The sequence below is a fragment of the Sturnira hondurensis genome, unplaced genomic scaffold (assembly GCF_014824575.4).
Source record: "Sturnira hondurensis isolate 20B ecotype Veracruz unplaced genomic scaffold, ASM1482457v3 Scaffold0014384, whole genome shotgun sequence".
Lineage (NCBI taxonomy): Eukaryota > Metazoa > Chordata > Mammalia > Chiroptera > Phyllostomidae > Sturnira > Sturnira hondurensis.
Window position 1 is genome coordinate 36,252,196 of NW_028087015.1, and position 11,636 is coordinate 36,263,831.

Here is an 11,636-nt window from a genome sequence, read left to right on the forward strand (position 1 = left end):
ATTCTTATAGGAGTCTTTTGAGTCTTTGGTTATAAATACGTTTTCCCTTTACTATTGCACTGCTTCCTATAACAAGGAAGGTGTCAAAATAACAACCAGGCAGCTGAAACCACTGTCTGTGCTCCTGTATTTACACGGATGCACTGAAGGCTGTGCGTCAGGAGCACTGGGCTCTGCCCATCGCCAGCGGAGTGTCACTTCACGGGCACCGGGCTCGGTGCCTCAGTATATGCGTCCGAAACTCTGGGAAGCTGGGCCACATGTGTGGTATCCAGTCCTGGCTGGGCATCAAAACGGTCTAGACGCTTTAACCAATGTAACTATCTAACCCCCCGTCCTAGAACATCTCAGGGGGTGAAGACTAGAACTCTGTATTTTAAAAGCTGTCAGGTGATTCTGTTGAGCAGTAGGTCCGAAAATCTCTAAACCAAATTAGCCCTCCCATCCCCAACCAGCTCTAGAGCTGTGAGTGAATGGTGTCTCTTTGCGCCCATCGCTGAGCGTGCAACCAGGCTGCAGACTCAGACTCAGACTCAGAGTTCCGCCCTGAGGCCTGGAGAAAGCAGACTCGCGATGGTCAAGACTAGCGAGTCTCGAGTCTCGGAGTTAATGGGTTTGTTTACATTCTGGGCCGAGAGGACCACGTGAGAGTGTGGTTTTCTTTTCTTTATTTTCCAAAGTAGGCTTTTTAAGTGAAAGAACTCACATATTTTCCAGAAGAGTCTGACTGACTGTTCTCAACAATGTAAGGGTTTATTATTATTTTCATCTGCTAACATTTCTCTTTGGACTCCAAAGCCATCTAAAATATTGAAGAAACTCAATGTCTTGTGCCTTAATTAACAAAATACTTTAAATACAAAGATAAAAATAAGACCTGTGAGAATTTACTGATGCTCAGATGGCATTGAGGGGAAGACAACAAAGACAAGGAGAGAAATACCTCACAATTAATTGCAAGTTCAGAGATTTTTTTCATCTTTACTTCAAAATTCAAACAAATAACATAATTGAAAAAAAGTAATATATGAACGACAAAGCTAATTTATTGGTTGGTATAGCGAAGCACGTAATATACCTTAGCAACTGTAGAAATTTAAGGCTTTTGAGACGACCAGAAGTTAAATAAATGCAATAAATTAATCTAATATTTTTTTATTTCTTTCTTTAAATCTCTGATGATGCAGTATAAGATTAACTTTAGACAAAGGGAAGTCTTTCATTGGCGGCTTCCCTTCAACACATAGTGCCTGGTCACCATTTGGGTTAGTGATTTAACCAACCATAAATCCACTGTTACTTAATCCAGCCTGTAGTTCTTTGTCTTGTTCACAATTATATCATGAAAAACAGCTGTATGTCTTTCTGAAATCATACTATTCAATACTTACTTGTTCAACAAGAAGTTATTGGGCACTTACTATGAGTTAGGCACACAAAAAAATGACTAAGACAGTTACTGCCTATTTTGAACATTCTAGAAAAGAAGACACACAAATAATTTTGACAGTGCAATCAGTGTGATTCAGAGGAAAATTTGTCAAGGTGTCAGAGATAGCTTCCATGGCAAAAGAGATACTTGTTGTAAGTCTTGAAAAATAAGTAGCATTCACCCTTCAGTCAAAGGAGGAAGAGCTTCTGAGCTGAGAAAGCACAGAGTGAAGAGTACCTGATGGTGTTGGATTCAGGGGACTTGAAGTAGCTCAGTAAGGCTGGGGGAGGGGTGCTTTTGAAGGAGCTGGAGACATACCTGGGGGGATGTGGGGTGGCTGAGAATAGCTGGGCACCCTTTCCAGCAGGGCCCTGTGTTACACTCTGTGTTGTCTTCTTTTCAGTCTGGCCTCAGGGGAAGAAGATCAGTTTGAAGCCTCTGAAACACATCAGGGAATCCTCGGAAGCTTTTTCTTCTTGGTCATACAGAACTGCTTTATCGCTTGACATTCTTAATATTCTTGTCAACCACCACAGTCCAGAAAAATGAAAGTTTTATTAATCCTTCTACATCAGCGTCCACTCCTCGTATCCTACTTCTTCCTGATTCTTAACTATCTCCACCACTCCTCCACATGAGTTCTTTATTTTCTACAGAGAATTTAAAAGTCAATTAAGAGATACATTAGGTTTCTTATTGACTGCATTACTGTTCCGAAAAGAATCCGTGCCAAGTAGAGAGCTCTTGGTAGATTTTATCAATGTCAAGTTTTAGCCATACACTTAGAAATAGTTATGCTTTCATATTTAATTAGAGTTTAGTCTTTGATGGAAAAGAAACTGAGTAAAAAATATGCTTTAATTCAGTTGATTACATCTCTTAGCAGTGTGGCTGTTCGAACTTCAAGTCTTTCTCACAGGTATCACCAGCCTTCGATTGTAGTTTACATTAATGACAGCATTTTAGAAAGAAGCAAATGGTCTTGGAAATGCTATGGTTTTATAAAACCAAACTTACTGCAACACCGACTTTGTACTCCAAGTTTCAAAACACACACACACACATACACACACGCACACACACAGTGTGGTCCTGAATGGATCTATCCACTCTGTTGCCAGACTCAGGAGCCAGCGAGCCCAACCAATCAGGAAAGCACATTTGCCTCGTCAACTTCATACATACTCACTCCATTGAAAGTGGCCAAGGCTTTTCTGTTCCATGAAAAAACGTGTAGGGAATTGAGGCTGGACACCTACCTCACCCAGAGTGGGCTGGGCAGCTTCTGTGTTCCCAAACCCTCCAGATCTGCTTGTGCAATCTTTTATGACAAAGGTCAGAAAAATGGAGCAAGCCCACCTGGCAGGTCAGTGATCACACCCTGGATTCACTTTGCTTCTGGCCTTGGTGTTTCTGGCCAGCTGCCTTCATTGTTATCATTTGTTTGTGAATGCTTTTCAATAACCCTCTTTGATAAGGTAGCTAAAAGGTTTTAGCCAAGGACATCTATAACATTCAAACGTACCATTTTTAATAATGTTTTAATTGTTTAAAATTACTCCAGATGAAGAAGTTATGGACTTCCTGATTTGAAATAAGCAAATATCTTGTTTGCTTCCTAGCACCCTCTGTCTCATAACAGCTCCCTACTGCCAATAGAAAAGGATCACATCACAACCAAATCCATCTATCCTCAAGTAACAGACATTGGCAGGCGCACTACATTCTGAGACTATTTGTCAGAATTTGGCTGGTAGAGTTTAAATTCTAGTTTACACTGGCTGCTCCAGAGATAAAAAAAAAACCTCCACAATCACTATGATAGGCTCTGAAGCCTAGAAAATAGAAGAAAGAAAGAAAGAAAGAAAGGAAGGAAGGAAGGAAGGAAGGAAGGAAGGAGAGAGAATCGGAAAAATAGTTCAAATTTCAAAGGGAAAAAGAAACACGTGCATAGGATATATGTATATATGTCTTCTCTGCTTACTCAGATTACCTAAAATAATTCAGTTTTACTATCTCATAATGAGGTCACAGTGTAATACAGATTCCAGGGTCCCGTAGAAGTATAAAGTTTGACTATTTTTTTAATAAGACTTTGAAAAACTACTTGTGGAGTTTATTCCAATAAATATGACTTGTTTAGAGGCAGGAAAAATACAAATTTAAACTTTATAGCTCACATTCCCTTAAATTTATATAATTTTAAATTATTTTATTAGTGTACTTTTCAATTAGTCTTACTATTATAATAATTCATGTTTGGACAAATTCATAGTATACATCTAGACTGCTCGCTGACTACGTACAAATAGGTTTCATGTTTGTGGTGCACCACACTACACAGGGAAATCAGTCTACTCCATCCATCAAATGTATTTTAATCTCTTCCTCTTTGTATTAGGTCCCCAGAAGTTCAGCTACCCTTCTATGTTGCCACTTGTTTAAAAAAGGAATATCCATTTTTTTGTGAATATCCATTTAAAAAAAAAGGATATTCACAAGAAATAGAATTTCAAAGGTATTACATGAAAGGCTACTCCTGTTTATAATGAGACTATGCTTAGCAGTAAGAGGTCCTGGGATGACTCTGATCTCTTTACTGGTGTCGGATCATGGTCTGGGCCACAGTCTGTTTCCCCATAATCTCACCAGCCATTGGGTGGTGGTCAGATCAGGACCCTCAGTGCACTCCATAAGAACACCCTTGCCCTAACCCCACAGCCAGAGTGTTAGTCTTTCACCATTTCTATCATGTCCATTACATACAATGTAGCCACCTCCTTTTAGCAACCCAGGTCTGTGCGGCAGGGTCCCGCCATGTAAATTTGGATCATTTTGCTCTCATCCTGAAGCTGCCTTCTTGCTGTTGATTCCTGGTCCTCTGTGAGAAAGGTTATTTCTATAGTACCCTCCAGCATCCTTCCCTGGCAACCAGTTGTCCTGACGTGAGCCTATGATCTCTTCCTTCCGTGAAATTAATTCTAAATTCTGTATGCAAAAATCAGACCCCACATTTGTTTTTTCCTAACCAATTTTCTCTTGCATATCCCTAAGTTGTTAGTTGATTCCTGTGGCTGATCAATTACACCCTTAGATATTTCACAAATTCTTACATGTTTTTCTAGGCAGTTTCTTAAATGGCCGTGGAGTCAAAACTATACTATTCTTCTTGTTCTTTTTCATCTCTCACATAACAGCTTCCCTTGATGCCCCTGAAAGGACGAGTGTCCTTCTATGCAATTTGACTTATTCCCTGTAATGGATTGAATATTTGTGTCCTCAAAAATTCATACAGTGGAGCCCTAACCCCGAATATGAAGCCATTTGGAAGTGGAATATTTTGAGAGAAAATTAGGTTTAGATTAGGTCATGAAGATGGGGTCCCCATGGTGGGATTAGTGTCCTTATGAGAAGAGGAAGATACGTGAGCTCACTCTATTTCTCAGTGCACACAGAGGTTACATGACCATGTAGGAAGATACCTCAGAAGGAAACTACTTGTTTGCACCTTGATCTTCTTCTTCCTCAACCCCAGAGCTGTGACAAATAAATTTCTTTTTTTTTCAAGTGCCACTAAATGATAAAATGTTGCCCAAAACATGAGATGGTTCTCACATAAATTTCTGTTTAAGCCACTGAGCCCTGAGTATTGTTATAGCACCCTAAGCAGACTAGGATATTCTCATCATCCCCTCTGTTAAGAATGTCCCAACTGACCACCTCCTCCTCTTCATCACCACTGATAATCCAGAGGACTGGCCCTCTCTACCCAGGCATCTGTGTGCATTAGTAGAGCGAAGGAGAGAACACAATCTCACATCACCTCTTTACCTCTGACTGGACATTCCATTTGAACAGTTTCCTTGGCTTTACTGTAGGAATCCTCCCGTAGGAAGGTCTGTGGCATTTCATCACCCTGTTGATCTGATTTATACCAATCCAAGTCTTCAGAGGCCAGTTTCAGTCTCATGTCCCCCAAGGAATGTCCCCTGATGGTTCCATGCATTTTCTAAACTTCTCTGGCATTACTATCTGCACCAAGTGATTTAGAAATTTCACATGCTTATATCTTCTCTTCTCCTCATGGAGTTTCCCCACAGTCCTCTGCTCCCTTCTGTCCTTTTGCACTGAAGCGTTACATTCAGTCAGCTGCTAACCTACCATGACACCTAGGTATGTTCTTCTATAAATATGTGTGCTGTGCACACGCACATATGTTCCTACAATCTTCTGCTTCTGTCCACTTCAATTTACCAAAGGTATTTTAGTGTCTAAGCATTTCTTTACTTCCCTCTGTACCTTAGTGACCTCAGCAAGCTCAGGGGCTTTTCTATCATCCCTTCACCTAGGCTGTTGACTTTGTTTTTACATAGTCTTTCTCTGAGAGGGATTAGTAGCACCAGTCCAAGCTTCCCAAGAGCCTTTACTAGGATGTCTGATTACCTAAGTTATCTCTGTCTCTCTTTTTATTTTTTAAAGAATGAGAATGTGGGAACGAAAAACAGCAAGGTTTCTCTGGAGTGAGAAAACAAAGAAAGGAAGGATCATGAGCCAAATACCTCTCGTGCCATTGTCTGTGTGCCCTCCTTAGAGCTGGTTCTGTGGCTAAACCAGCAGTCACTGTTCCCAGGCCTATTATTCTAAAAATTTGTTTCCCCTCCACATGTGGCTTTAAGTTTACATGGTCTTCGGGAGTAGCAATCGTTTTCTTAACTGGTTTTGGAAAAATGGGATGGCTAGTCATTACTCGTTTTTATCATCAGTGTTAATTTTGCTTTGTGAGATCCTTTTACTGGCTCCAACCTATAATATGAGAATGAGGAAGAAGCACTTTTCCTTTCGAATGTTAAGTCCGACAGATACCAGATGACACAATAAAATACGTACATGAAGTCCAGCATGTGTCTGTAAAATCTCCCTTTGTTAAACAAATACTTCCTGCACATGTGAAGAAAGGTTCATGGTAGTCAGGGAGAGTCCACTCTTACGTAAACCAGTAGATGCCCATTACCAGGTCTGGGAGTCTCAACCTCAAGACACATGCACCAGATACTCAGCCATTCACTTTCTACTTCATCACATATGTCCTTAACAGTGTATGAGTTACTATGAGTCATAAAAATATAAGATATGGTCCTCATCCTTAGAAACACTATAAAGAAGTTTTGTAATCTCACAGAGGCAAGATATACACAAGTTGCACTATAAGGAAGTAATGTCTGCCAAAGTCATTATCAAGGGTCAAAATGCAGGGCAGAAGCAAAGGTGCATTGAGATGTTCTATGTTGCCTCCCCAGCTCTGAATTACACACTGCTGAGGAGGAGACCAGAGTGAGTCTAAGGAGGGTTTGCGTTTAGCTTGGGAATGCACGGAGTCAAGGATTATGTGTCCTGATGCTGCCTGCCTTTAGCCCACCTGAGATTGCATTCCCAAAGCTTTATCACTTTATCGTGGGGTCAGGGTATGAAAAACGCATAGAATATCTGAAGAAAGCTAAACAGGGGTTCAACATTAGCTGATGATTTGCTGTTCAGAGTTTGCATTTTTATGACACTTCACAAATTCAGCTTTGGTATTGATTCTCTTAACAATTCTTCAAGGTAGGCAATATAGGTGTTGTTTAATTTTATGAATTAAGAATATAAAGGGACAGCTCTGGCTGGCGTAGCTCAGTGGATTGAGCACGGGCCTGTGAACCACATGATCGTGGTTCGGTTCCCAGTCAGGGCACATGCCTGGGTTGCAGGCCAGTTCCCAGCAGGGGACTCACGAGAGGCAACCATACATTGATATTTCTCTCCTTCTCTCCTTCCCTTCCTCTCTAAAGATAACTAAATAAAAAATCTTAAAAAAAAGAATATAAAGGGACAGAGCAATTATCTGACTTATCCAAGAATTGGAATGCATCTGTTAAGATCCTGACAGGGGACAATTAACCTGTCTAAACAATCTGACTGAAAAGAATTGATCGAAGGATGGGGATAAGAGGCCAACAAGGGGGTCTTTGCTGAAAGAGCTACTCTCGAGTTTCAGCTACCAGGCAGCCATGAGGTCCTGCGAACCTGCTTACAAACACGTCTGTAATTCAAAAAGTCACGACCATCCTCCAAAGTTAAGCCCTCCAACCCCACTAACCCCCAAGTCTTCTTTGATGTGGACATTGGAGGCAAGCGAGTCAGTCAAATTGTCTTAGAATTGTTTGCAGATATTGTACCCAAAACTGCAGAAAATTTTTGTGTATTGTGTACAGGAGAAAAAGGCATTGGAACCAACCGCTGGGAAACTTCCCCAGTTCAAAGGATGCCCATCCCATTGAATTATTAAGAAACTTATGATTCAGGGAGAAGACTTCTCAAATCAGAATGTGACAGGTGGAGAAAGTATTTACGGTGAGAAGTTTGAAGATGAGAATTTCTACTATAGCGTGCCCGGGAGAGCATGGCAAATGCAGGCAGCAACGCAAATGGTTCTCAGTTCTTCATCACCACAGTTCTGACTCCTCATTTGGATGGGGAACATGTGGTATTTGGCCAAGTAATTAAGGGAATGGGTGTGGCAAGAATTCTGGAAAATGTCAAAGTGACTGGTGAAAAACCTGCCAAATTGCACGTTATTGCAGAATGCGGAGAATTGAAGGAAGGGGATGAGGGGAATATTCCCCGAAGATGATTCAGGTGACAGGCATCCAGATTTCCCCGAAGATGCAGCTACAAATTGAAAACATGTAAGATATTGTTAATAACGGAAGACTTAAAAAACATTGGAAATACTTTTTTTCAAATCCCAGAACTGGGAGATGACCATTAAAAAATACTGAGAAGTTTTAAGATCCATGGAAGGTTCAGAGGCTGTAACTGAGGGAGTCGATGGAAGCTGCACCCCGCAGCTGTAAGCTGCATGCTGAGTATTGGTGCTTGTAAACTGAAGATGTCAAATTGGCAGGGAGCAAGCGACTGTTGTTTGGAGGCTCTTGAAATAGACCCAGCAGATACCAGAGCACTATACTGTAGAGCTCAAGAATGGCAAGGATTAAAAGCATACGACCAAAGCACTAGCTGATCTTAAAAGAAAGCTCAGGAGGCAACGCCAGAAGATAAAGCTATCCAGGCAGAACTGCTGAAAGTCAAACACGGAATATAGGCACAGAAAGAAGAAGAGAGAGCAGCATATGCAAAAATGTTGGCTTAATAAGAAATTCAGTTATACTTAAAGATTACACATTGATCTCTAAAGGCAGTAAGAAAATTGAAGGGTCTTTGTCTAGTGTATATGTTGTTTAATGTGTTTGCTTTGATAGTTCAGTTCCCATTGTTTACAGTTTAGAAATACTGATATCTGTTCACTCTTAAAGAAAGTATTACAAACTACACACACACACACATATGAGGCCAACAGGGGACCATAAAGCACCCACAACTATCCCTAGGCCCGAAGAATGGAGAATAGTGTTCTCGGAGTCTGGTGAGAGCTGCCACTTCTCCGAAGGAGGAGCTGCCTCTCAGGGTGGTGGATGGATGCTGCCAGAACTGTGACAAAGTGGGGTGAAGCCAGTGAAGAAAGACCCTGATCCTTCTCTCTTCTCACTCTCTGCTCACATGCCAGCACCTCCCACTGACCAAAATGAACCAGAAGCTACATCCACAAAGATCCCCAACTATGCAAACAAAGGAGATCAGCTTCTCAGGCCCAGGCTGGGCAGAGGGCACTGGACGGATCTGAGGAGGTGGACAGGAACCGCGTACTAAGTAAAAAATACCTAATTTTGTGTCTACGAATTCAGTGCTCTTTTCCCCATAAGTGCTATTCATATATACCCCCCGATCAATAATGAACAGTTAACTAATTGTTGAAAAAGCCAGGAAATAGACTTGAGTCTTAATGGAGATACATTTCCTGATAGCTTATGGCTGTTCTGAAAGCTTTCTACTTGCACAGAAGCCATCCTTTGTATCCTGTCTCATTTAGCACATAAGTACATCTTCGTTGCTTCAAAAAAGATGCATGCAGCCCTTAGAGGTCATACTGTTGAGTGTCAACGTCACTCGAAGCTCTGTGAGTCCTATCTGAGCAACGACAAGACAGAAATGGAAAGAGATGGTGGAAGGCTGTCTGAGTGCTGCATATGACAAACACGCCTGGAAACCAGTGCACGCCTGCGCGGGGCATGCGGTCTCACACGCGGATAAATTTCCTCTGGGAGAGTGCCAAAGCGCAAGGAGACAGGACGAGGTGCATTTCATAGATTACTCAAGGGAGATGATCTTTTCTCAAGACTTCAGAAATAGATTTGGAACCCAACACAGCCCTACTGGCGTCCACTATACCATGTCGCTCGCTCAGCTGATCTTTCGCTTAAATACCAGCTCATCGTTCCCACTCTGGCCTGAGAATCCCTGAAATTAAGCACCATCCTTTTCAAGGATTAGTACAGAGTTCCCTAGAAAGAAGTAAAAAAAAAAACAAAAAAACCTTGAGTCTATAACCTTAGTATGAATTCAGTTTACCCACTTTTCTCCTTTGATTAGAGAACTTTAAACTACAGAAGGCAAGCGCAATACGTGAAGTGCTTTTAACAATTAAAAAGCAAGTAATTAAAATACCTTAAACCTTTGGAAAGAAAGTGGAGAAAGACACTCTAGGATTGAGGAAGAGGATGCAGAAGAAGCTGGTAGGGGCGGGGTGCCACCGTGAAGACAAACATTCTTGTTTATTTCCAGAGGGGGCCCTGATGGGAGCCTTTGTGTGGCCTTTGTGCATTGCCCACGGACAATGGGAGCCCCCGGGAGCCCCCTTCTGAGTGATCTGCCCCAGGGAGCTCACATGTGCGCCTGGCTGGCAGCTTGTCAAACTGTCAAACCAAGGCTTCGACCTTCCCCACAGAGCGTTTTGGCTTTTATTTCTTGAAGGAATCAAACCAGTTTCTTCAAGAAAGATTTCCTCTATGATTAAGCTAACTACACTTCCTTCCACTGCTTAAACCAAGGCCCTGGCTTATCCACGGCCATTTCCTAATGTTTGTTTCCTTTTCCCCCAGAACAATGAGGATGGCAGCCCGAGTTCTGGCTAAAGGGCCCCAACACCTGACATACTCTGCCAATTACACTAGTTGGCAGGCCACAAAGGAGTACAAATGCAATCTTTCATTAAAAAGAGAGTTTAAAGAATAAAGAGTATCAAAAGTGGCCAGTGAAAACAATGAAGTGATTAAAGCATTAAAACCATTCAAATTTATAATGATTCAGACACGATAATACACTTGTCCTTCTGTGACCTGTTTGCCAGTCAGGGCAGAGTCACAGCTCCTGGAATCGAAGGGGGATTTGGTCAACACCCTTACAGCTAATTCGGTTTCTGTTTGGTGTGCCAGTGATTTGTTTCTAAGGAGACCAGCGTACCAAGCAGGGCACTTGGCCGTGGGCTACAGGTGGACCTGTCAGAGACGGAGGGGTTTTCCTCTGGCTATTCTTCCGTTTGAGTCAGATTGTCCCTGATACACCAGATAAAACCCTGCAGGTCCTCACCCTGGACATCTTTCTGATTGAAGCCCTGCATCAGGCATTTTAACCTCGGAAGATCTTTGTGAAATAACTGCTACTGTATTTCTCGATGAAACATTAACTAATTTGGGGTAGCCCAGTTCATTCTGTTGTAAGGATCACCATTCTCTAATGCCCCGACTCCGTCAGTTCTTCTCCATCTAGGAGGACTTGGCTGTCTCGAGACCCTAAAGATCATGGCAAGAACTCGCTTAAACAGTGTGTTTCTACTTTAAAGATAAGATCGTCACATTACCGAAAATCTCATGCCTACTCATTAAGAAAATGCTTTCTATCTTCATTCTTTCATGCAGTAGGCATTCAATAAAATGTTTATTTTTATTTTTTGAATGCTTTGTTCTTTCGATTTCACTAGGAAATAACTCCTAGATGCCAGGCATTGTGCTAGGTATGGCCTCACATATTATCTCCTAGATTCATCACAACAGCCCTGAGTCGGGGGGAATACCTTCAGGAGAGCTTGCTCTATGCACAGTGGCCGTATTGTTAAGCTGCAGGCCCGTTCCACACAAATACAGCTAAGCCCATTAGGGGTTTAAAATATCCAACCACTAGCATCATTTAAAAATTTCTTTGCAAGTTTCTTAACTAAACTTTCTCAGCATCTCTTTTGTACCATTTTTTAAAAACTCTTTTTCTGAAAGCC

General features: G+C 41.7%; 1 pseudogene; it reads left to right on the plus strand.

Annotated features, from left to right (window-relative positions):
- Positions 1 to 573: 573 nt before the first annotated feature.
- LOC118998872 (peptidyl-prolyl cis-trans isomerase D-like) lies at positions 574 to 8,621 on the plus strand (annotated as a pseudogene).
- The last annotated feature ends 3,015 nt before the right edge of the window (positions 8,622 to 11,636 follow it).